At 41.1% G+C, this 27,675-nt stretch overlaps 1 protein-coding gene across 1 annotated transcript in view; it reads left to right on the top strand.

Annotated features, from left to right (window-relative positions):
* The first annotated feature begins 297 nt into the window (after positions 1–297).
* Positions 298–27,675, top strand: part of LOC140188020 (neurturin) — a 137,136-nt gene continuing 109,758 nt past the window's right edge. Inside the window, exon 1 of the mRNA XM_072243918.1 lies at positions 298–355. The gene's annotated coding sequence lies outside the window, so the exon portion shown is untranslated. The remainder of the gene's footprint in view (positions 356–27,675) is intronic.

Genomic DNA, 27,675 nt, shown 5'->3' on the forward strand with positions numbered 1-27,675 from the left:
GTTAATTCATTCTTATTCGGTGCCCCGCGCCGAGTTTCCACTTTCTCAGAGTCGCGGAGGTGAACAGCAGGTCTTTAAGTGTCTTCTCTCCTGCCTGCTCCGACCCACAGTCTCTCCGTCTGATCTCAGTTTCTCCCTCAGTCTGGGTGACTTTCTCCAGTTCACTTCTCGCCCAGCCAAGTGTCCTCCTCCGTGGCGATTCCTGCCTCACCCCCAACCCTGTCTGTCCCTCCCACAGTTTTAATCGCCCTCGCCTCCTGACGGTGTTCCTTTCTCTCTCCCGCGCCCCCAGTACTTGGCACTGGGAAGGAACTGTGAGAGGAGCCGTAACACAAAGCAGATACCACTACAGAAGGTACGTAATAATTATTCTCCATATCTGGGAGCTGCTTGCCTGCACTGACAGAGCGGGGCGGGTCAGAGATCCTTGCTCGTTCTGTCGGGAGACTGTCTTATCGCTGGTGTGGCTGAGAATTAGCGGACACTCTGTCGTGTCAGATAGACCCTGCACTCGATGGAAAAATTTCACCTTTTATCTGCTACTGGGAGCTGGATTAAGCAACTGGGACCGAGCAGAGCGAGGAGCAGGCGGGAGAATAATGAGGGTAAGTTCCCCCTGCGTCCACCCCATGTTGGAATGTTCTGACAGTCCCCGGGCTGGGGCCCGGTCTCGACTGAGAGAAACCCTCCACTCCCATTTCCCCTTTGGGGAAACCTTCACGCCTCATTGGCCCCTTTCGGGAATTGTCCCCATTTATAGAGATGTCTCATTTCCCTCGTGCTTCAGGCAAACCCTGAATCCCATTGCTCCTATTGGGGTAAAGCTGTGTTCCTGGTGCATCTTTGCCCCCTCCCACACATACTATGAGGATCTGCCACGTCCAGTAACGCTGGGGGGAAAAGCCCCTTCCCCACTACTCCTTGGGGAAATGTCCCATGTCTCATTCTCCTTAAGTAACTCCCTATTTCCATTGCATCTTTGGGGGAAATGCCCCAGCCTCACTGGCCTCTGGGGAACTTCCCCAACCCCATTGCACTGGGCAAATCACCCATATCTAATACCCCTCTGGTGAAGAGGCACATTCCCTGCTGCTTAAGTAAATCCCCTACACTGTTGGTTCTCAGCGAAATCCCCCTCTGCAGCTACCATTTTTGGGAAACCACTCACTCTTTTTAACCCTCTTCCATTAAATCTTTGAGGAAATGTTTCACTCCCATCACCCAAACATCTCTTCTTAAACCCGCTGAGGGGACACTGTTCATTCCCATCACCCCTTTCGGGAAAGCCCTTATTTCCATGACCCCCTTGGAGGCATTCTTCACTCTCATGGTGAAACAAGAAACTTCTGAAGCTGGAATCAGGAGCAACAATTAAACTGGCAGAGGAACTCAGCAGGTCAGGCAGCACACGCAGAGACAAAGGAGGAATGGACATCATATCGATAGATCTACCTATTGCTTCCCAGCTCCCGCCTCTCCCCCTCCCTCACCTTTGTATGCTGGCTACCTCCTCCTTGCATTCTCAGTTCAATTCTCAACCTGAAACATTGACCATCCCTCTGGCTTCCCAGAGCCCGTCCGACGCAGCGGTTTGTTTCTCACTCCCGCATGCTTAGCGTCTCTTAACGGATGTTCAACACCGTCTAACCTGTGGCACAGACCAGCCAGACAGGAAGTTACAGAACTTGCACCTGGATTTGGACTTGCTATATTTGGGATTCAGGATTTATGTGGGTTGGTAGTTTGAGTGTCTGAATGGTAGAGATCAGAGTCACATGGACAGACATTCTGATACAGATTGCAAACCACTTGATTATTTTTATTCAAGAGGGTGAAAGGTAAAAAAAAAATTAAAATTTGAACAAAGCTGAGTAGCTGTCAATTCTGACAACAAATTTTGATACTTGGCAGAGGAAAAAATGTTTATCATAGAGAGATTGGTGGGATGTTTCATTTCCAAAACTATCCGCCTCAAACTGAATTACTGCTTTCAGTTGGTTCTGCAATCCCTCTTGCCCTGCTCAACACCACCCAAATAAATCAATCATTCTTTTAACCCCTTAACACTTTCAGGAAATTCTCATTTACAAGTTGGTTGCTGCAGTTACCTACTTAATATAAATGGCTGTGTGTTAATAAGGATAGGGGGGATGTGTGACACTTTGGTGTATTCAGAGAATGAGAGAGGGTCTCCTTTTAACTTCAGTGTAGTATGTCTTTTCCACCCTTGGATTTATAGTGACACTAACTGTGTCAAAACTTAAGTAGAACAACCTGAGGGTGACAGGTGATATTTGCATTCAAAAAAATCTGTGAAAAACTATCAAAGATTGCATGCATTGATTTGTACAACAGTGTTTTGGATAAATTGAATGAATGGTTAATATATAGCACAGTCATAATTTTGGTGAACTACAACAACAATTAAGGGAATCTGGATAAGGGTGTATTTTGGAACCTGCAGATGTCTGCAATTAACTTAATCTGCTTTTCTACTTCCTCATCCCACCTACTCACTGCAATTCAAACCAACAGTTTAGGGCATTTGACTCCTGCAACCATCAGTCTGTGTCGTGTTTTGGTTAAGAGTTTGTGAGTGCAACTTTCTCCTTACTTTTTCTTTTGTCCCTGCGTGAGTTTATTCAGGGAGAGGCCCGTGTGCATTTCTGGTTGCCACACTAGGAGAAGGATGTAGAGGATTTAGAGAGGATGTAGAAAGCGTTCAGCAGGATGTTGCCTGGATTGGAGAACATTAATTATAAGGAGGGCATGGATAAACTTGAATTGTTTTCTCTGGACCATGGGAGGCTGTGGAGTGACCTGATAGAATATATAAAATTATGAAAAATATAGAGTAGATAGAAAGAGTCTTACCCTGGGACGAAGAGGACACATACTGGATGGCATAGCTTTAAAATGAGAGGGGAGAAATGTAAAGGAAATTTGAAAGGCAAGTTTAAGACAGTAGGCATCTGGAATGCACTGCCTGGGGAAGAGGTAAAAGCTGGGAACATTTCAGCGGCACTTAAGCAGGTACACGAACAAGCAGGGAATAGAGGAATATAAACCACGGACAGGCAGGTGGGGTTCGTTTAATTTGGCATCATAGTCAGTGCAGACATGATGGGCTGTAGGGTCAGGCCCTAGGATATACAGTTCTTTGTATGTTGCTTGAGAGTTTGTAGCCAGGTTCTTCTTGAAATGCACCTTTGCTGGTAGTCAGTAGCATTTGAAGTACCTGCCCCTTTTTTACAATTAACATGTGCTGCTGTTCACAAGTGTGACATCATGAGACTGATGAAAACTAAAACTACTAAGGTTTAACTACACTAGGGCAGACTGCTGAGAGATTTGGCACAACCCTTGGCTAAGACATCTGATTAACCTAAAAGACCATGGCAATTTGCTTTATTTTTCTTTCCTGATTGAACCAGTTTTATTTCAACTTCACTCAGTAGCTTAACAAAACAAGTTAGATTTTTCTCCAATGATTGCATTGCAATTTACATGCATTGGAGTACATATCCGGTGAAGCTTGTTGTTGTCATTCCATGACTTTAGTCATGCTGTTAACACAGGAGAAAAACTTGTATTTCATTAGATCTGGTTAAATTGGAAGAATCATTCACTTTTGCTCCTTACTACTTAGTATGTATATCATAAATATATATTACTATATACTCTGCTATGTATTTTAGTTTTACTTTTCATCCCTTGGTGTCTTGACATTGGATTAGCATTCAGAATTTTCCACCTTGCTTTTGTGAGCTTGTTTGGAGATTTCTAATTCTGGGACAACATAGGGGTGCAGAGATGGAATTCTTTTCAGAACTTGATAATATTGTCAGAATTATGTTCCCCAATCAAACATTTCCTAGTGATGAATTTGATGGTTCCCAGTAATGCAAAATATTCTCTGAAAGAAATAATTCAAGAACACCTCTGTGGAATGAAACTCCTCCTTCAAATCTCCATTGCAAGATAGGCATATGTTCTGCTTCTATTTATTGCCTGTGGTGCTAATTGCTGAATGGTAAACCATTATGGGGCTGTTTATTTTTCAAATTGACTCACTGGTGCTGCAGGAGAAAAGTCCCCATAAAATCACACAGAGCAGGTATAGATTAACAGACTATCGTGCTTGAAGTCCAAGAGGCTATTCTCAAAATGGTGATGACGAAAGCATTGGTGTCAATGGACAGCAAAAGCAACCATGATTAAAAGTAGTTTGTTCCTCTCTAACTTTGCTGGAAAATTAGAAAATACTCAGAAGAAATGGAATAAGTGCTTGTTTATGATATTTCTCTGAGGTTTCCGCTGGTCTTTTCGCCAAGCCATGGCAGGAGATTGGGAGAACACCCATGGAAACTCCAGGCGCCAGGGTATTGTATTATCATGAAGCTTTGTCTGTTTGCACGGGAACCCATCCACAAACATCCTAAAGCAATCTCCTTTCTTGGTTGAATAATTGAGTCACATGTGTGCTTGGGAAAGCCAGCAATTGCAAATTCCCAGGACAGGTGGCGCTGGTGCTGAACAAATTAGAATCTGGACTTTGAGAACATACAGGGACCTTCTTCCCAATGTTCGGGGTCAGATGGAGTGGTTCTCAATAACAGAAAGTGTGCACTAGAGAATAGAAGAACTTGCTGTAGTGTTTTGAGCCTCAAAGTGGGGAAAATACATTGTTTCGTGGTTGTGGCAATATGACCTTGTTTAACATTTGCACCCAATCAACTGCAAGTTTCTGCACTTCACATTTACATTTATAATTGAAATACAGTAAAGAAGTTTTCATAGATTTCATTCAGCAACCCTATTTTGTGTTTCATATTCCACCAATCAAAATACAATGTTATCCACATTAGCTGATATTATATTTTGGTTTCTGATTTTTTTTTGCAAAAAACAAAGGATTTGCTTCATAGCTCTGAAAAGGACAGCTTACTTACAAAAAATACAGGTTCTATATCATGGCTAACACGAACTACTGTGAACCAATTGAACAGTGTAACCCTGACATTTGACGAACAAGCAAAACATTGGACAAAGATCAGTTAAACAAATAGAGAAGCCTTGGAAGCACTATAGTGCAGACTATCAGTGAGCATCAATCAGTAATGCTGAAGTTTTGTTAATCAGCTGGAGTTCTTTTGAAGAAGTAGCTAAACCATAGTATAGTTTTTCTGAATATCCAGATGACTTTTGATAAAGATCCACATGGAAAGATTTTCAAAAGACTTAATGGAATAAGTATTGAAAATATTAAACTACTTTGGCAAATAAGCAGGAAAGGTTGAAAAATATGAGGAGTTTAGTTTTATAGGGATCTAGTTTGAGTCTATTACTCAAGAAATAAGTTATAATTGCACAATTTTTCATCTTCAGGACCTTACACAGACTATGAATGTATAAATGTCCTTGCTATTGTGTAACCATTATAGCAGCTAATTTCTGTACAGCAGGGAAATAACCTCAATGGCTAACGTGTTGATGGTGGTGTTGGTAGAGAGATAGGTGGATTTAGATTGGAATATCCCAAAACTGTTCATGCAGACAAAGTCAGGGACTTGATAGCATTTTTTTTATGTGCAAAGAAGCAACAAATGATAGACAGAAGAAAAAAAGAACTAGATTATTTTACTGTCAAAAATAATGCAAGGAAAGGTATTTTACCTAGCTTCCAAGGAAAGGATTAGATAGCTTTGGTGTCAATGAAACAACTCAGGCAAGCTCACAGAGTAACAGTATAATGGTCACAATTCTGTGTATCAGCCACACAACAAGTGTACATGTTGTCAGTAATTAAAGTGGGCCAGCTCCATGCTGCCTGTATAACCCCACTGGCACCATGCAATATTCACATAGAGTGAGGATGGGATGAGTACATTCATTATCTGTCAGGACCCTGGAGCAGGGATCCAATCGCAGGCCCAGTACTGTGCACACAGTGATATTAATTGAGTAATAAATCCCAAGGTGCAAACAAAATCAGCATCAAAGTTCAGACAGAGGTCAGAACATCCAGGGAAATCCAAAAACCAGAATCAGGAAACAGGCAGAGTTGGTATTCAGATGGACAGAGTACAGATACGAATGCTGGAAAGGCTCAGGAAAATTCACTGACACAACCTGGCAACAAACAGGTGAAAACACAGGACTGAAATACACTGAGCAATAAACAGAGAGGCAGATGATAGGTGGAGCACAATGAGACACAGGTGGCAGCAATGCAGGTAATAATGAGAAACAGAAGAGAGACGGAGTACTCAGTAATACAGAGGCCAGAGTAGAGCAGGAGCAGGGATGGGAATACATGGCAATACAAAACCACAGACTGACAGCTGGGGGAAACACACAAAAAGACAGAGTTCAACTGGAGGTACTGACATTATCATATTTCACACCTGGCTCCACCATTGCATTGTCTTAGCCATGCATAGGTGATCTAAACAGTGTCCAATCTCCTTCAGGTCGACCGTCTCATTTATATTTGTTTTCTGTTCCCTGCTATCTCCCATTTTGCTGAAGGTAGCAATATATGAAGATACAAGGCTGGAGGGATATGCCTAAAACAATCTCCCATCGGTCTCCTATTCACTCAAGTATCTTCCTCAGTATTTCCTTTTTTTTCAATGCTGCCTCTCTTTACCACTTCTCTGGACAGTCCATTCATACAACATGCTACTCTCTGCTTAAAATCATTCAGTTTAAATCTTATTCTCATGCCACCTCTTCTAAATCTGAATTTGTGTTCTTATTTTTCAGTGTGTGACTGTCCCAACCACGATATTAAAGCCCAGCTTCATTACTTTGTAGTCATCGCAAACATCTCTTTTCTGCTCCAGGGTCTTCAGCATTTCCATGTTCGCAAATGTCCTTTTAGAAAAGACCATAATATATAGGAGGAGAGTTAAGCCACCTTGCCCATTAACTGTCTGCCATTCGATCATACTGATTTTTTTCTCTCTCAACCCCATTTCTCTAACATTCTCCCTTTAACCCTTAACACCCTTCCAATCAAAAACCTATCGACTTTTCTTGGATGAACCACCTCAAAAGCTTGTACATCCCTTGCCCTAATAAGTCATCCACAATTCTTCAGCAGTTAATAATCACCTTCCAACACTGAGGAAGAACAAATCAGCCAAATATTATAGACGTCCACATTTTCTTTCTGATTTAATTAAGACATATGTAAAAAAAACTGTAGATTAATTTACCATTAGTGGTGATAATTTTCAACTTGCTGTACAAGGTATTAATCAGAGGGAAGGATTTCTGCAGGGTTAGAGACTCTCTGAAGGTAGCACATACGTTTCAATCAAAAACCTTCTCTTTCTGAAGGGAGTCACTGATGCTTCACAAACAGACACATCTAAAAGCTGCTCTGATCAGCAAAATAACCCACTTTTATTTGGCCGCATAGTAAGCATGCATTATAATCTCAGCCTCTTCAGAAAAGAGGAAGGTAAACTGTCATGAAAGTAAAGTGTCACTATGGTTACCAAAGCATTTAACTAAAGTCATAACACCATCAAAGATATTGTGAACGGCTCATGATATGCAGTATATCCTGCATGAACTAAGTTTCCATTGCCAGCAGACCCTTCCAAGAAATTGTCCTATCATTTTGAATGGTTTACTGCCTAAATTGAACACGCTTTTAATATTGTGTTTTAGGCTGCACTGGAGAATGGAAATATCAATGTTGTGAATTTTCTTTTGCAAATTAGCACATTATTATATCTTCAGACAATATGTACCTCAGTTATATTTCAGTTTATCAGCATATGGATTAGTGATTCTAATATTTACGTTTATATATTTCAATTGCATTAAGTTATCCCATGTCTTAGTCTTTAGCCTTCAGTGACATGAAGGCTTATGACCGTGGGTTGTTTCAGATTCCTCCCGGGTTTAGTCGCATTGTTGTTTCTGTAAGCCTTATGATCATACATTCCTACAGGTATTGACTTACCTTCTACTCCTGGAATACAGCAAAGGTAGTCCTTAAATGCGATACCTGTGTCTCACTTACGTATTGATTCAACCTCGTTGTTGGCTTGATACAAATCAATGTTGTTTTAGTTGACAAAAAGTTGCACATTTCGCTTGGCAATTCCAGCCAATACATCAGCCATCAGCAGTTGTTAAAAGTCTCGTCCCTGAGACCGAAGATTGTGGGTATAAAACAGGAAAATTAAATAACTGCAGATGATGGAAACCTGAAATAAAAACATAAAATGCAAGTCAAGCAGCATCTGTGGAAAGGAAAACAGAATTAGCATCTTAGGTCAAAGATCACAGGTTGTGAGTACAAGTCCTACTCCAGAGATTAAGAATAAAAATTAAGGCTGACACTTCAGTGCAGTACTGAATCAGCATTTATTATCATTTACACAGGTCATGAAAGTTCTAATGCAGTACACTGTAAGCCATAAAAAATACTCAAACGGCCTAATTCTCTCTTGTGTCTATGGTCTGTGGTCTAAGTTACAATTATTAAGCAAATAAATAAATAGAGCAAAAGAGGAATAGTGAGTTCATGGACCATTCAGAAATCTGATGGCAGAGGGGAAGAAACAGTTTCTAAAATGTTGAGGATGAGTCTTTAGGGGAGATGAGTTTTCTTAACTCTGCCTTTGTTGGGCATAAAATGGTAGAACTGTGAGATAGACACTTGGAATTATCTGTTCACCTGGCCAATATTTTATCTTGCATGAAATACTACTAAAAACAAATTGCTATTTTAAGTGCCTTTTGTGGGATTTAGCTGTGCATAGATCGGCTGCTGCATTTTCTGCATTCTGACAGTTGTTACATTTTAAAGAGTAATTTTATTGCCTCCAGAGCCCTTTGGGTTGTTCTGAATGGCATGTGATGTTACATAAAAACATGTCTTTACTTGGTTATGTCTTATAAATATATAAGAATATTCATTGATTACAATCCACCATGTCACCTGATGAACTAGGTATCCTCAATCCAATGTCTACCAGACCTAATCTCCTTGTGACCTTTTAATGCCATGCAGCCAAACTTATTGACAAATCCTATTGCTTTTACGCAATGTGGTTTATCTTCTGCTGTTCCCAACTACCAAAACTCTTGTCAAACCCCCAACAGAATGGGTATGTGGTGTTTACCAATTGCTGAGACATTGGAGACTGGATAAACTTGGGTTGTTTCCTCTGGAGCGGTGGCGGTTGAGGCGAGATCTGATAGAGGGTTATAAGATCACGAGAGGCATCGATAGAGTGGACAGGGAGTGTCTGTTTCCCAGAGTTGAAATGTCTAATACCAGAGGGCATGCATTGAAGGTGAGAGGGGTTAGGTTTAAGGGAGATGTGAGGGGTAAGGTTTTCGCTCAGAGTGTGGTGGATGCCTGGAATGCACTGCTCGGCATGGTGGTAGAAGTAAATACAGTACATTAGAAGCTTTTAAGAGATATTTGGATAGGCACATGAATGTGAGGAAGATGGAGGGATAGGGATATTGTGTAGGTAGGAGGGATTAGTGTTTGGGTGTTTTTGATTTGCTTTTTAGATGGATCACAACAATATTGTGGGCTGAATAGCCTGTTTCCGTGCTGCACTGTTCTATGTTCTATGATAATAAATTGCTTACCGCTTAGCTTGCATGAGAAAGCAACATGAGAAGGAATTTTTTAGCATCTTATAAACATACTATGTTAGGCCTCCCTTTAAATACATGCACACAAGACGAGTTAAAGCATCATACTTGATTTTTAAACCTATCAATAATTAAATCCATTAGGCACCAATACCTTCATAACTATCAGTTAATATAGGAGAAACATGACTATTGTTTTTGAGACATTCAGCAAAGAGATATTATACTATTATGATCGAGATAACCACATGATCCCAGTTGTCGGTGGCATTTTCACTTGGAGTGAGAGAAGGGATTAAGAGTTTTGCAATAGAGAGAAATAAAGACAGCATACAAAGAAGATTCATCAGCAATAGTCTGAGACCCTATTCCCTCTAAGCTGCGTGGTTGCATGACCGTGTAATAACTGAAATGCTCCTATGCACATAGCCCACATTGCTGTGCGGCTGGAATTTTCTTTTCTATAATGCACTGTGCAGTTTTCAGGGCCATGTAAAAGTTTTCTGCTCAGAGTAATAGTTGGTCCGTGTGGCTGTAAAAAAAAATCAGAGGGAATATTGGTCTGAGAGATGGTGTTGTCAACACTAGAGAGACGGCTGTGTCAGCACAAGAAGCAATGGTGTCGGTACAAGAGAGGTGCTGGTGTCAGTACTGTGGCGGTAATGTGTCAGTAGAAGAGAGGCAGAGGTGTTAGTACGGTAGAGGTAATGGTGTCAACACGAGAAAGGTGTTACTGGAGGCAAAACAGACACAATATTGTCAGTATGAGAGAGGCAGTAGTGTTAGCAAAAGGGAAACCGTATTAGTATGAGGGAGGTGATGGTGCTCATAGCAGGGACTTGATAATGTCAGTACAAAAGAAGTTATAGTGTCAATGCAAGATAGTAAATTAATTCTAACTCTTGAGTGAATATGAAGCAGCCTTTTTACATTATCCGCTCCCTTGGACTGGTCAAAGAACACTGAAGTTGTCTACAAGAAGGGTCAGAGCTGTCTCTATTTCCTGAGGAGACTGAGGTCCTTTAACATCTGCCGGACAATGCTGAGGATGTTCTACGAGTCTGTGGTGGCCAGTGCTATCATGTTTGCTGTTGTGTGCTGGGGCAGCAGGCTGAGGGTAGCAGACACCAACAGAATCAACAAACTCATCCGTAAGGCCAGTGATGTTGTGGGGATGGAACTGGACTCTCTCACAGTGGTGTCTGAAAAGAGGATGCTGTCTAAGTTGCATGCCATCTTGGTCAATGTCTCCCATCCACTACATAATGTACTGGGTGGGCACAGGAGTACATTCAGCCAGAGACTCATTCCACTGAGATGCAGCACTGAGCGTCATAGGAAGTCATTCCTGCCTGTGGCCATCAAACTTTACAACTCCTCCCTTGGAGGGTCGGACACCCTGAGTCAATAGGCTGGTCCTGGACTTATTTCATAATTTACTGGCATAATTTACATATTACTATTTAACTATTTATGGTTCTATTACTATTTATTATTGTGCAACTGTAACGAAAACCAATTTCCCCCGGGATCAATAAAGTATGACTATGACTATTGACTTATAAATTACATTGATTTCTTATTGTTTATTTATATTTGTTTATGTATTGAATTTGTAAGAGGTTACTTGGTAATTTCTGCAGTGCTTGATGTTTGAATCAGTTTTGACTTTTAGGTTTTTGAAGCAGTCTGTGACAAAATCTGATGGATAACTCTGCCCCGTGGTAATAGTTAATGGAGGAATAGATGAATGCTGTGTTTTTTACCTGCTGAAGTTTAGTGTTTCTTAGAAACTATAAGAATTCATGAAATATCCATCTGAGAATATTAAACTCTAATCTATTAAATGCAACTCTAAAGCTCTAAAATAAATGACTTGCTGGCTTTAATTCTCATGGCTATACCTCGTGTTTCTATTTCCTCTTCACCCCTCCCATTAGAACATACGTTACTGGGAAACATGACACTCACTCATCATAAAAAAAGATGGCAAAAATACATAAGATGGATTTTCAAGATTCATTCTTGACTGCCTCAGGCAATCTTAGCCCAGTGATTGAAATGGCCAGAGGGTGACAAATCAGAATTTGAATTTCTGTACGTCTGTGCTAGCCCTTTCTTTTCAAAGTGACAATGCTGCTCAGACTTGGATTTCAAGGCTCTGTTTGAAATTGCTGTGCGTGATTGTGGCTGTGGAACTCTATTAAAAAATGTGATCCGTTAATTTGAGGCCTGGGGGACTCAGTGCTTCTCTATTGAGCTGGGGCAGTCTTTCTTAAAAGAAGAGACTCAGAACTGACACTCAGACTTACAGTCAGTGGCCACTTTATTAGGTACACCTGCTCGTTAATACAAATATCTAATCAGCTAATCATGTAGCAGCAACTCAATGCCTAAAAGTAGGCAGACATGGTCAAGAGGTTCAGTTGTTGTTCAGAATAAGCATCAGAATGGGGAAGAAATGTGATCTAAGTGACTGTTGAATGATTGTTGGTTCCAGACGGGGATTTCACGCTCACGTCTCTCGATTTTACAGAGAATGGTGCAAAAAAAACATCTAGTGAGCGGCAGTTCTGTAGGTAAAAGTGCCTTCTTAATGAGTGAGGTCAAAGGAGAATGGCCAGTCTGGTTCAAGCTGACAGAAAGATGACAGTAACCCAAATAACCATCTGTTACAACAGTGATGTGCAGTAAAGCATCTCTGAACGAACAACATGTCGAACTTTGAAGTGGATGGACTACAGCAGCAATAACCACAAGCATACACAGAGTGGCCACTTTATTAGATACAGGCGATATCAAGTAATGTGGCCACATCTATTACAGACCAATTATTTTGGGTTTCTGTTTCTTTGCTTGCATGAACTGTTCTCTCTGGGAAAGGCAAGAAGGAGCAGTAAACACACACTTCTAAGTTTCAATGCTCTGTTACAAAATCCAAGATTTGTTTAAAAGAGTTTATGTTGGATTACTAAACTTTGAGCTTGAAGTAAATACAAAAGCAAACTAATACAATTTGTTTACATTTGTGTGCAATGGTCTGAGTTCAAACTATAGACTTAGCAAAGCTTCAGCTTAGTGGGAATCAAGAAAGTATTTTTCCCACATTCTGACAGCTAGACTTTTAATTATATCTTTGCAATTGTATCCCTACTACTACAAATATTACCCATTTGGCAGAATATTGACTGATTAAACTCCTGCTGATAACGTCTCTGTTTTCATTGGAAATCTATTGGTCTGTGGGGACTAGTTCAGTCTTTGCTGGTATAAATATTTCCTTTTTGATTAGAGATTGGCCGATATGTGGATCCTGACTAAATCATTCCAGCTTAAACAGCTTCCTCAGTGTTTGACTGAGCTCTGGCTAGTGTGACTGCTCTGTAGAGTCTGATTGGTTATTTGTTGGGTATGATACTACTCTGCTGTAGAGTTGCAGCCCAAAGGCAGATGATTCTGCATTTTTCTCAGCAGCACCACAAAAATATTAGCAAATATCTTATTCTTAATTTGTACAAGATTTACGTAATAGCAAATCTTCAACATTGTTCTCAAGTCTAAAGGAGCCCTCCCAACTTAAGTTCTTAAATTGTAATTTGATGACATTTGATCAATAAAAGCCGCTTTCCCAGTTTTTATCTCCTTTCCCAGCATTTACTCTGCTTCTCCCCTGAGTCCTGGCTCTGATAAACTTAGCACAATTGCTCTATGTGTCAACTTTCACTCTTTGTTTTTGGCTGGTTGTTGGCAGTTAACAATTCCCCAAGGCTTGTCATGAACAACATTCACAAACAACTCTGTATCCAGAATGTGGCTGGATTGAAAATCTGCTCCATTGACTTTCTTGGATTCTTCGAATTGACTGGAGCTCTGTTCATAAAGCTGTCATCAAAAAGTTCAGTCCTTAATTTTGCCAAAACTCTCCTCTCTAATTGGCTTTCATCCTTGTGAAATGATATCTTCTCTGGGAAGCTTGCATGTTATATCAAATTGAATTTTTGGAATATGAGTAATCAACCATCTCCCTGCATTTACATTGCTGTCTTACTTGTTCCTGTGTACCACACATGAAAAAATAATATCATCTCATAAGTATTTCTTCACTTATCTTGTCACTTAGGAGGCAGAAGAAACTGCAGTTGCTGGAATTTAAACGTAAACAACAGGAATTCTGCAGATGCTGGAAATTCAAGCAACACACATCAAAGTTGCTGGTGAACGCAGCAGGCCAGGCAGCATCTGTAGGAAGAGGTGCAGTCGACGAATCTCGGCCTGGAACGTCGACTGCACCTCTTCCTACAGATGCTGCCTGGCCTGCTGCGTTCACCAGCAACTTTGATGTGTGTTGCAGTTGCTGGAATCTGAGTAGCCAACAATCTGCTGGTGGAACTCAGTGGATCAGGCAGCTGGAGAAAAGGAATTGTCAATGATTTGGGTGAAAACTTTGCATCAGAACTGGTGCTGCTTGTTTGTTGCACATATTCCAATTACTTTTGCCTTGCTAGATCCAATGGACTTGGGTCTTCATGGAGATTCTCTATAATAATGCAAGAGGTAGTCACACACCTTAAGTAAAGGTTCACATTGCTCTTTACCAGCTCTTGGTAAATGATGACATTTCAGTTCCATTCTATCCAGCCCAGTCATGTTTTCCAGTTTTGCTTCAAGGACCATGGCTTTCAATGTTGAACAGTTTATTTTATTTATGTATTTATTGAGATGTAGCATGGAATAGAGCCTTCTGGCCCCTTCAGCTGACTTAATCCTAGCCTAATGACAGGAGAATTTACTTTGATAAATTAACCTTCAAACCAGTCTTTGGACTGTGGGAGGAAACATGAGCATCTGGAGAAAATACAGACTCCTTACAGAGGATGCCAGAATTGAACTCTGAATTCCAATGCCCCAAGCTGTAATAACCTCGCACTAACAGGTGTCCCCCGCTTTCCGAATGTTTGCTTTACGACATTTCGCTTTTATGAAAGACCTACATTAGTACCTGTTTTCGCTAACCAGAAGAGGATTTTCACTTTTACAAAAAAGACGCCCGCTTTAAACTTGTGTTTACCCCAAGAAAGACTACCATGACCATGAAACCTTGTGCAGCCAGGTGTGTATGCGCATGCATGTATGTGCGCATGTGTGATGTGTGCATGCGTGTAGGTGCTGATTTTTTTTCCTACAAATCGGTTTTGGCTCAATCTTCCCAATTCTGTTAAGTGAAACCTCACTGTAAGTACATTATTTCTACTTTATGTAGGCTGTGTATTTATCATATCATTCCTGCTTTTGCTTATTGTTAGTGTTATTTTAGGTTTTATGTGCTATTTGGTATGATTTGGTAGGTTATTTTTTGGGTCTGGGAACACTCAAAAATTTTTCCCATATAAATTAATGGTAATTGCTTCTTCGCTTTACGCCATTTTGGCTTACGAATGATTTCGTAGGAACGCTCTACCTTCGGATAGCGGGGGAAACCTGAACTTCTATGCTACTGTGGTGGCCAAGCTGTGAGTTTTTCAGCTGCCATTCACTCACCATCACGAGGTCTTCTACCAGAACTATAAGCTGACATAAGTAATGTTACAATATTATTTATTTCAGTTGATTTTAATGTTAACAAACGAATATTACAAAATTCACAGGTTCAATTCTGTCACTGTTATTGCAGCTACTTCACATGGCACTGACTTTAGAGCTGTTGACTATGTATCATGGCAACTAGCCTTGTTCAGCAACTCACATGTAAAACCAGATGGAAAGGGCTTCCCATACTTGCTGTACTCAAAAGCCGTAGGTGCAGATTCCTGCTTTAAAGAGAAGCTTGTGGAAGTGGAACTGATACAACAAGTATGGTACTGAGTAGCTGGCGGCAGGTGGTTTGTACGTATGCCTGCGGCACTACATGGACACCTCCCACCTTCTGAGTTTTTACAGGCTTTTGCAAAGTGTGTGAAAATATCTCATTGTTACAACAAAGCTCATTACATTATTGAATGGAAAGGAAACCAACTTCAAGTTATTTCTCTTCTTCATCCTTTTCCCTGACCTCCTTGTTAATTTCCTCTTCTCCTGTCCATAGGTTCTGTTTGAAGTATCCTCCTTTACCTTATTCAAGTGGTAATTCTGTATTATGAGCCTTGATGTTGAGGGTCAATGTGCAGTTCTGTTGCAGCTGAAGGCAAGAAACCTGATTCTAAATCTGCCCTGATTTATATAGCCTAGTAGAGTACATGAGTTTATAGCAGTCTTGCTGCACAAAAACCTCTCCAACAAACTCACAGAATCAAGAATTTGATGAAGTCATAGAGTCATAAAAGATGTACAGGGCTCTTTGGGTCATTAAATCTGCACTGACCATTCACACTAAGTCCTATATTAATCTCACTTTTTTCCTTCTCTCCTCGTTGTCATCAACTCCTCCATAATTTACCACTCACCGTGCACCAGTGGCAATTTACAGTGGTCAGAAAACCTTCCAGCCCACATCTCTATGATGTAGAAAGTTTTATGTTCAGTAGCAAAAATATTTTTGTCATCTCAAGCTTCAAGCTTTGTGTTGGGCATGTGACCAAGTGGTTAAGGCATTCGTCTATTGATCTCAAGGTCGCTAGTTCAAGCCTCAGCTGTGGCAGCGTGTTTGTGCCCTTGAGCAAGGCACTTAATCACACATTGCTCTAGTCTGTGCAAGGAGTGGCGCCCTACACAGACTTCCAATCTGCGCCTTGTAAGGCATGAAAATGTCCGACGCAGGCCTGTCATGGTCTGAGCTGATGTTCCCCAAGCTTCAATAATGCACCGTTTGTTGCTCTTTCTGATTCAATTGGACTCTGTAGATTAAAATAGAGTTTCCTTTAGAACGGAAGAGATTCTATGCTGTAGTCTGCTGGGGCAGCAAGGTGAGAGCAGCTGATGTCAAGAAGATAAGCTCGCCCGGAAGGCCGGTTCTGATCTGGGGGTGGAACTGGATTCTCTGGTGGTTGTGTCTGAGAGGAGGATGCTGCAGAAGCTATGGAGCATTATGGACAATCCCCCTCACCCCTCCATGACATACTGGGCAAACAGAGGAGCACCTTTATTCACAGACTGATTTAGCAGAGGTGCACCACTGAATGCCACAGGAGATCCTTTCTCCCTGTGGCTATAAGACTCTACAACTCCTCCTCCTTAACTGCATAAGTATATGGTTTCATTGCACACCTGTATTTTGCTCTATTACTTTTTAGTGCACATTTTGTATTTTTTTGTACCTCAATGCTTACTTTTGTACTTTAAGGTATACATGCCTGACTGAGCAACCTTGCAACAATAAATTGGTCCAGTGGGGACCAAAGATAACATTCAAGATGATCGTCGATACCTTCAAGTTCTTCATAGTTCCTAACTTGTTGAAGAAGTGAAATCATTTCATTCTCACTCCTGGCCGTTTCTGGCATTTCAAGTATTCAAGCATTCATGTTTGAATCCGCAGTGAGCAAAACAGTTCTAATTTGTCTTACTGCTCATTTCTAGCCAACTACTGGTGACAAAAACCACCGTTTTTTGAACAGAAATGATTACAACTGATGCTATTTAAAAACTGTTTGCTCTAAACATGGTGAAGTGTCTAATGGCCACAAAAGTGCACATGACTGACGCTAGTTAGGAAATATTCGGCAATGAGCTCCTGACGTAATTAAACGGCATAGAGTCCCAAATAAACAAAGCTATTTTCCTGATTTGTTTTTGTTCTTTAAGAGATGCTCCAAATAAACGGCTGCTTCAATTAACCGATGGCCCAATTAATCAGAATCCAATGTAGATCCATAGAGCAAGAAACAACTTTAAGTTGATGCTCAAAAGAATCTATGTCCTTGTACCTGAATGAAAATATATTTAGATCCATCGACAACAACTGGCTTAGGTGGCAAATAGTAAATTGATCTTTATCATAAGCGGCCTGAAATATAAGAGTAAGGAAGTTTTGTATGGAAATACAGTGTATTGATAGGACCTGCATACTGTAATCAGTTTTAACCTCCATATTTTCAGATATACTAGCCTAGTCGATGTTGCAACAGAAGTTTCACTGACTTACTTCCAAGGATGGAAAGATTGTCCAATAGAGGAAGATTGAATTGGATTGCAAATTAAGATGAATGAGAGGTGATCTCTCTGAACCGTATGATAGTTAGTTGCATGGATGGACTGAATACTGTACAATGGCTTCTATTTGCAGGACGATTGAAGACTAGGCTGTAGGCTTAGATGCTGGCCATTTGGAGAGGAGGAGAAATTTCTTGACTGGTGGTTGTGAATCTTCGGAATTAGTCATAGTCATAGGCATACTTTATTGATCCCGAGGGAAAATGATTTTCATTACAGTTGCCCCAACCAAGAATAGAGTATAGAATTCTCTAACCTAGAGGGATGTCGATGTTGAACATTGAAGCATATTCAAGACTGGAAATCAAAACAAAACTGCAGATGCTGGACGTCTGAAATAAAACCCTAAAATGTTTGATCTGCACCACAGAGTCAGGCAGCATCGTGAAAAGAGAAACAGAGTTTCAGGTCCAAGACCTCTCATCAGGATTGGGGAGTGAAAAATGAAATTAGTCTTCCATAGTGGAGAAGGTAAGCAAAGGATGAGCAACACCAAGGGACTATTTTTGGTAGGCTGAGACCAAATGAGTGAACAGAGCAATGAGAATCAGATTATGCTTCTTTGTGTTTCGTGTTGCTAACAGCAGGGTTGTGGGATGTGTTCCCACAGGTCAGACAAAACTGAAGGAAAGAGAAAAGCTGAGCAAAACTCACAGAATGATGACTAACAGAAATGATCAGATTTGATGGAGACAGAAAGTACGGGTGAATTATCTGAAGTTGGAGGATTTGATACTGAGTTCAGAAGGTTGCACACAAACCGGTGTTGTTCCCGAAGCTGCTAGAGCTCAAATGCCAGTTTGGTTTCTCTATAACACACACAAAGTGCTGGAGGAACTTAGCTGGCCAGGCAAGATCCTTCAGTTTTGGGCTGAGATCCTTCAGAGGTTTCTCTTCACCTGTCTTGCTGCTGGAGCTGCTGAGCATTTTCAACGGCTTCTGTTTTTATATCCAAGGCTGGCTTTGATAGGGACACAAGTAACTGCAGAAGTTGGAATCTGGAGCTTTGAAAAAAACAAAAAATGCTAGAGGTACTCAGCAGATCAGGCAGCACTGTGGAGGGAAAAGGGCAGTCGATGTCTCAGGTCCAGGTGAAGGGTCTCACCTGAAACATTAACCATCTAATTTCCTTCCACAGGTGCTTCCTCACCCAGTTGGTCCCTCCTGCAACCCTGCAACAGTGGGCTTGATATGGTTCTGTATGTTAGGTATCAAGGGATATAGAGATAGATAGAGAGAGTTAAAGTAGAGCATCATTTATCATTATATTAATGCCTCTGCATGCTCTAAGAATTAGATTTGTTTCTGTGTTGTTATATCCATATTCTCTATGTTTTATGATCTGCCATGCTATGGGATGCTATGGGAAATGGTAATGATAGTTTTGACTCATTTAGTGTCACATATGCTATATACGGGGTTATCTCCAATCTGTGCTGCTCTTTTATATTTCCACTGGGGAGTAGGGGAAATTTTCGACATGCAGTCAAGAATTATGAACACAGCTGAAACATCATGTTGCACCACTGAGGCAGGAGGTGGGAAACTCTTCTGCATATTGTGGCAAAGCTAGCTGAATCCTCTGAAAAGAACTTCATTACTTTTCAGCAAACGAGAACTGGGAAATTTGCTGGCTTGTGAACCTCCCTGTCACTGGATAACCTACAGTATGACGATTATGACTGCCCTTTTAGTTGATTCTAGCTCCTTTTGAAGGGGTAGTCGATTCTGCAGGTTTACAGATAATAAAAGCCCAAATTAAATGACTGCATGGTGGAAGCCTCATGAAGGGGCACCACTTTCCTTTGGGCATTGTTATGAAATAGTTGGCAAACGACAAGCTTTAATGGAATTGTTTTCATTTTCTGAGCTCTCAGCTGACTCAGTTTGGATAGCACTTATATTTATTATGTGTTTCCAGTGTTCTCTGGGTCAGAACACAGAGAGAAGCATTTATTCATTGAGAAGTACATTGTAGTCAACTTGTTGCTACCAGTATACAGAATTGCAACAGAAAGATTTCTCGAGGAATTCAGCATACCACGCCAATCCTCAGAGCTTCTGAATGTGTCCCCCTTGATCCTAGTGTTAATATTATCTGTGACATTATTTTCATTACCAATGAGAAGTTGCATTAATTGTACTTTGACACCTCATTATTAATGCCAGCGAAAAGAGGGTAGGTGGCTGGACATAAGGCCGGGGCTTGAATTGTGGCAGAAGTGACCCTTCACAGTCTCTGGAGACTGCAGAAGGTGTTTGTTGAGGGAACTGGGTGGTGTTGTGATTTAAATAAGTTTAACAATAGGAATGGTCTTAAGCCATGACTTCCACAACCATATCTAAGTATCCTGACATGACCACTCTTCAATGACCATGAAGTCAGAGGTAATCAGACTTCTAGTTTCTGAGACATACCAAGTACACCAAAGACCACTCAGCCCACCCCCTACCTCTGAGTTTTGGATGTTAGTCGTTTGGCAGTGTCACCTGCACTTTCAGCAGAGTACATCTGCCTCCAATCAACTTAAACTCACGTTCCATCTGCTCAACTCACAGCATCGCGGGCAGAAACGATTGGCTGAAACACTTACGTTTTCTCACTCTCCACAGATGCTGCCTGTCCCGTGGAACATTTACAACATTTTCTGATTTATTTTAGTGTGACATTCTCTTTATCTGATCAAACTATCTCATGTGTCTCAATTTGATGAGCTGCTTTGAGCATCTGTTTTCACTGCAGATGCATTTCCACAATGAATTGATTTGAATTCTTTTTGATCTTTAGTATTCATAGAAAGGAGAAAATAGGAAACTTTCTCATCTGTCTGACTGAATTTGAAACCAAGTTCCAGAGGTGAAGGGGCAGGCTTGCTCATTCATTGTTACATACATCCCCTCTGGCTAATGTGGTAGTTTTGGGTCAGCTACCGTCCCATCTGGCTTTTTATCATTGGAGGCTATTTGTCACAATCACTTTGACATCAAAGTCCACTGAGAGCAAGGTGCTCATGTTACTTCTCCAGAAGATCTGTGAGATGAATAAAGGACACTACAAGAGGAGTTCTGGATACCTTAAACTTTTCTGAGTCTTGTTTGAAGAGCTAATGGGATGGAAGAATCAGGATTTTGTTTGCTGCCTGTCAAAAAAGAAAAGAAAGAAAAACTTTTATACCATGATACTATTCTGTTTATGGATTCATCACCATGTCCCCTAAAGCAACAGCACCCTCCACTCCCAATGCTGGCAGCTGCTGAGAGTTGTGTTATGGAATATTGATATCATTGGTAATGATTTCTGTAAATTATGATTAGAATACTAATAAATGTTGATCTGTTGATTTACCTAGGCCTTTGCCATGTCTTCAGTGGACAGCAGGCTGCCCGGAACCCGAGTAAGACTAACACAATATTTTTAATGTACAAACCCCATTTCCAGAAAAGTTGGGATATTTTCCAAAATGCAATAAAAACAAAAGTCTGTGTTATGTTAATTCACGTGAACCTTTATTTAACTGACAAAAGTACAAAGAAAAGATTTTCGATAGTTTTACTGACCAACTTAATTGTATTTTGTAAACATACAGAAATTTAGAATTTGATGGCTGTAACACTCAACAAAAGTTGGGACAGAGTTAAAATAAGATTGAAAAGTGCACAGAATATTCAAGTAACACCGGTTTGGAAGACTCCACATTAAGCAGGCTAATTGGTAGCGGGTGAGGTATCATGACTGGGTATAAAAGTAGCGTCCATCAAAGGCTCAGTCTTTGCAAGCAAGGATGGATCATGGCTCACCCCTTTGTGCCAAAATTCATGAGAGAATTGTTAGTCAGTTCAAAAGGAACATTTCTCAATGCAAGATTGCAGAGAATTTAGGTCTTTCAACATCTACAGTACATAATATTGTGAAAAGACTCAGAGAATTCAGAGACATCTCAGTGTGTAAAGGGTAAGGTCGGAAACCACTGCTGAATGCGCGTGATCTTCGAGCCCTCAGGCGGCACTGCCTAAGAAACCGTCATACTACTGTGACAATTATAGCCACCTGGGCTCGGGAGTACTTCGCAAAACCGTTGTCACTCAACACAGTCCGTCGCTGCATCCAGAAATGCAACTTGAAACTGTATTACGCAAGGAGGAAGCCATACATCAACTCTATGCAGAAACGCCGGCGAGTTCTCTGGGCCCGAGCTCGTCTCAGATGGACTGAAAGACTGTGGAACCATGTGCTGTGGTCAGATGAGTCCGAATTTCAGCTAGTTTTCGGGAAAAACGGGCGTCGAGTTCTCCGTGCCAAAGAGGAAAACGACCATCCAGATTACTATCAGCGAAAGGTGCAAAAGCCAGCATCTGTGATGGTATGGGGGTGCATCAGTGTCCACGGCATGGGTGAGTTGCATGTACGTGAAGGTACCATTGACTCTGAGGCGTATAATAGGATTTTAGAGAGACATATGTTGCCATCAAGGCGACGTCTCTTCCCGGGACGTCCATGCTTATTTCAGCAGGACAATGCCAGACCACATTCTGCACGGGCTACAACAGCGTGGCTTTGTAGACACAGAGTGCGTGTGCTTGACTGGCCTGCTGCCAGTCCAGATCTATCTCCTATTGAAAATGTATGGTGCATCATGAAGAGCAGAATCAGACAACGGAGACCACGGACTGTTGAGCAGCTGAAGTCTTATATCAAGCAAGAATGGACAAAATTTCCAATTGCAAATCTACTACATTTAGTATCAGTTCCAAAACGATTAAAAAGTGTTATTAAAAGGAAAGGTGATGTAACACAATGGTAAACATGCCTCTGTCCCAACTTTTGTTGAGTGTGTTGCAGCCATCAAATTCTAAATTTGTGTATGTTTACAAAATACAATTAAGTTGGTCAGTAAAACTATTGAAAATCTTTTCTTTGTACTTTTCTCAGATAAATAAAGGTTCATGTGAATTAACATATCACAGATTTTTGTTCTTATTGCATTTTGGAAAATATCCCAACTTTTCTGGAAATGGGGTTTGTATTTCTTTCCTTTTTCCTACACTCCTGAGGTATGCTGGGATCTGATTTCAGAGACTGCTGTTCTTCACTATGGGTCTCCATGTACTCAGTGACATTTATGAAGGCCATTACCACTTTAGCAAGCCCTCACCCAATATTCTCATGATCCCAGGTTGGGACACCTTCAATCGTTACTCCTTGTACTTGGGTGGGGGAATGGAACATCACTAATGAAATGTTGCAGCCACGGTTGAGGGGAGAGAGGCAATCTCAACTGCTACAGACTAGTCAGTGTAATGAGATAGTGGGAAAACTTGTTGAGATAATAAACTATAACAAACACATCTTTGGAAAGGTCTGTGCTAATAAGTACATTCAAGACCAATTCTGTTTAATAAGCTTGTTTGAATTCCCTGATGAAGTAATGGAAAGGATTAAGAAAGTAGTGTGGCTGATGTTTTAAATATGGACAAAGTATGTTTGAAAGAGTGCCACATAATGGACGTGACAGGGCAGCAAGCAACAGCAGCAGCAGAGATCCAAGCACGAGGAAGATGTGGAGTGGCAAACAGTTGTTTTTCAGTCTGGTGTAAAGTACAGAGGTTTGATCTTAAGCCTATTTTATGATAGTCTGGATGGAGGTGAATTCCATTTCAGACAACACATATATCAGAAAAACTGTAGCCCATCAAAGGAAAGCAAGTTATTAAGGAGGGCATGCAATACTGTACAGGAGTGTTGGGAACATACTGTGTATGTGGCTGAGGTGCCTGACTTTTGCACAGTACTGTAGTAATTTTACATATTGCACTTTGCTGCTGCTGCTACTGTAAAAAGCAAATTTCATGACATCTGTGAGTGACGGTAAACCTGATTCTGATATGGGTCTCTGTTGCGGATTGAGAGTGGGAAGGGGGCAGGGAGAGGTAGTGGTTGGGGAAAAGGGAAAGGGAGAGGGTAGGGGGTGGGAAGCACCAGAGAGACATTCTGTAGAGATCAATTAACCAATTGTTTAGAATCATATGATCTTGCCTGGTGTCTCAGGGCTAGTTGTATCTGCACCCGCACCACCTCCCACCTCTGCCACATGTCCCACACCTTCCTCCAATGCTCCTTGCTTCTTCCAGATCTACAGACTCACTCTCTGTTCCACATTGACCAATAGAGTACTGTGGAAAGGTCTTAGCCACCCTAGTTATATATACATGTCTAAGACTTGCACAGTACTGTACACAAACTGATAATTGAACAGACATATAGGAAATAAAATTTGAAACAGGGAAATGTGGAGAGGTACACTTTGGTAGGATGACTGAGGAGAGTAAATATAAACCATATGGTACAATTCTGAAACAATGCATATAGTGAAAAAGTGATCTTTGAAAGTGCTGTTAAAAACATAGAACTATTGGAAAATACAGGGGCTTAATTGGATAGGTCTGAAAAAGAGACACCAGAGACTTAATAGGCAAAAGGGCCTCTATCTGTACTTTATTATTTTATGGTCTCTTACAAGCCAGGAATTAATCCTCAAGTTTTCCCTATTCTTACTCATTGCTCATAACGTCACTGACTACTAATTTGACTGTTATTTCTCCCTTCACATCACACTTTGATGCAATTATTGGAACGATGCCAACATTACCCTCCAGCTGGGGATGATTGACACCAGATGAAATTGCCTTGCCTTCTTATTTTCCCAACAACCCTGCTGGAACTGACTATTTGTAATATTTCTTGGCAGCCATGCTGAGATTGGTAGCTATCTGACATGTCAGTGAACAAACAGGCATGTTGTACTTTACTAATAGATATCTAAAAAGAGATTGATAAATGTTTCATAATTGCTATGTTGTTTTATTTCTTAATCCCAAAGAGCAGTTTCATACTGACCTCTCCACATACTCAAAATTTTAATCTCTAAATTATGTATGACATGCTGGAATATTGACTGGCTACATCACAGCCTGGTATGGAAACACCAGTGCCTCTGACAGAAAATCCTACAATAAGTAGTGGATTCCACCCAGGACATGTCCTCTTCTCGCTGTTGCCATCAGGTAGAAGGTGCAAGAGCGTCAGGACTCATACAACCAGGTTCAAGAACAGTTACTACCCCTCAACCATCAGGCTCTTGAATAAAAGGGGATAACTACACTCAACTTCACTTGCCCCATCATTGAGATGTTCCTACAACCAATGATCTCAGGTTCAAGCACTCTTTATCTCATTATCTCTTTTTCATTATTTATTGCTATTTATTTATATTTGTATTCACACGGTTTGTTGTCTTCTGCACTCTGGTTGATCTTTCATTGATCCTGTTACAGTTACTATTCTATAGATTTGCTGAGTATGCCTGCAAGAAAATGAATCTCAGGGTTGTATATGGTCACATATATGTTTACTTTGAACTTTGAAGTAACATCTTCTCCTACTTAATGCAATAGAACGTTTGTGCCTTGTGGACCCCGAACATTATGACTGTTACACTGATGCTAATTTTTTGGAACATAAATAAAGCAGCGTATCCCTCAAACTTACTCCACCATTCAATTAGATAATTACAAGGTCATTCCAAAAGGCTGATATCTGAACACAAGAGATTCAGCAGATGCTGGAAATCCACACAAAATGCTGGAGGAACTCAGCAGGCCAGGCAGCATCTATGGAGAAGAATAAACAGTCAACGTTATGGGCCGAGACCTTTTATCAGGACGTAAATGCTAATATCAGAGCATAAGGCACAGGAGCAGAGCCCATCAAGTCTGCTCCGCCATTTCATCATGGCTGATCCATTTCCCGAACACCAATCTCCTGCCATGTACCCATAACACTTCACACCCTAACTAATCAAGAATCTATCAACCTCTGCCTGAAATGTACCCAGTGACCTGGCCTCCACAGCCACCTGTGGCAATGAATTTCACAGACTCACCACTCTCTGGTTAAAGAAACTCCTTCTTGTCTCTGTTCTAAATGGATGTCCCTCTATTTTGAGGCTGTGTCCTCTAGTCCTAGATTCCTCACCAAAGAAAGCATCCTCTTCACTCCCACTCTGTCTAGGAGGATATAAGGATATACTGTATTACAATAGGGATGTTATCTTTTAGGTTTTGTGATTTGCAGCTCGTATATAAAGGAGCAGAGACTCTGCTTCAAGAGAAAGGACTTAAACCTTTCTCCCTTGAGTAGCCACCTAAAAGCAGTGTGTCCGTGGGGATTGTGTTCCCAAGCCTTCAAAGAGTGGATGAAATGCAGTTACCTCTCACTCCTGGTTCCACATGTCAATCAAAATCTCTTTGTAAACTGGAAGCTCTCATCCTTGGAAGTATTGACTGTATAAGCAAAAGAAACTTGCAGCTATATAACAAAGAAGCTCCAGTAATTTGTTCTCCTTGATGTAGCCCATTGCTCTTGCTGTATTGAGAGTCATGGAATATAGAAGCAGGCCCCTAGGCCCCTCATATTCATGTCACCAATTGTACCTCCCTACACAAGCTGCATTTACCGGCATTTGTTCTGTTATCTTCTATACCTTGGCAATTCAAGTACTGTACATGACTAGATACTTCTTAAGTATCCTCTACTACCTCTTCAGAGAGTGCATTCCACATTCAGTCACCCTCTGTGTGAAATAAAATACCTCTAACATTCTCTATTAACCTTCTATCTCTTATCTGAAATCTATGACTCTTGTCCTAGACATCCTCACCACAGGAATATTTTTTTCTCTCCTTATTTCATCATTATCATCATTATGTGCTATATTATATGATGTAGGTAATCATTGTCCCGTGACCATGATTGTTCTTGGCAAATTTTGCTACAGAAGTGGTTTGCCATGGCATTCTTCTGGGCAGTGCCTTTACAGGATGAGTAACCCCAGCCATGATCAATACTCTTCAGAGATTGTCTGCCTGTTGTCCGTGGTCGCACAACCAGGCATTGTGATGTGCACCAGCTGCTCGTATGGCCATCCACCACCTACTCCCATGGCTTTATGTGATCCTGATCTGAGGGCTAACCGGGTGCTACATCTTGTCCAAGGATGACTTGCAGGTTATTGGAGAGATGGAGCACCTTACACCTCCTTTGGTAGAGACTTCTCTCCACTTAGCCACCCCACTCTTTATTTGGCCTTCTCATCCTTTAGAAGCCTCTTTCAAGGCATCCATAACCTCCCCCACTCTAGGGTAGTCCAACCAGCCTATCCTGTCTCTACTTGTAACTGCGATGCTCCACTCCAGGTATCACAGTGAATCTCCTCTGCACTCTAAGGAACCTCTGTTCTGTTACACCCTCTAAGGCCTTACATGCTTACATCCTACCCTTGTTTGCCTTCTCAAAGTGGATCACCTCGCATTTGTCAGGATTAAATTCCATTTGCCCTTGCACTGCCTAACTTTCCAGCTGACCTACATCATGCTATGGCCCTGAAAAACTTTGCACACTATCTACAACACAACCAGTTCTCGTGCCATCTGCAGAATTACTTATCATACCTCAAACATTCACATCCAGATTATTAATGTACAGTACATCAGAACATCATTGATTCCAGTACTTACCCTCGGGGCGTGCCACTGATCAAAGAATTACAATCAGCAAAGCAGCCCTGCACCAGCACCCTATTACCAATCCCAACGCTTGCTTCAAAAGTTAATCTGCCATGCTGGACAGGTGGATGTCTCTCAGAGACGAAAGCTAACCTTGCCCTCATTCCAGTTTTGCATCCTTGGTTGAGTCCAAGAGCACAATTATAACCACAGTGCTCATGGCACAAAGAACTTGATGGAGACAGTAATCTGGATCCTAGCACTGCCCTTCCATCACCTGCGCTACTAGCACAGTGCAGCTTTGGCACAGTGCCTGCAAGGTGCACAGGGAAA

Source organism: Mobula birostris, chromosome 26, assembly GCF_030028105.1.
Source record: "Mobula birostris isolate sMobBir1 chromosome 26, sMobBir1.hap1, whole genome shotgun sequence".
NCBI classification, from domain to species: Eukaryota; Metazoa; Chordata; class Chondrichthyes; order Myliobatiformes; family Myliobatidae; genus Mobula; species Mobula birostris.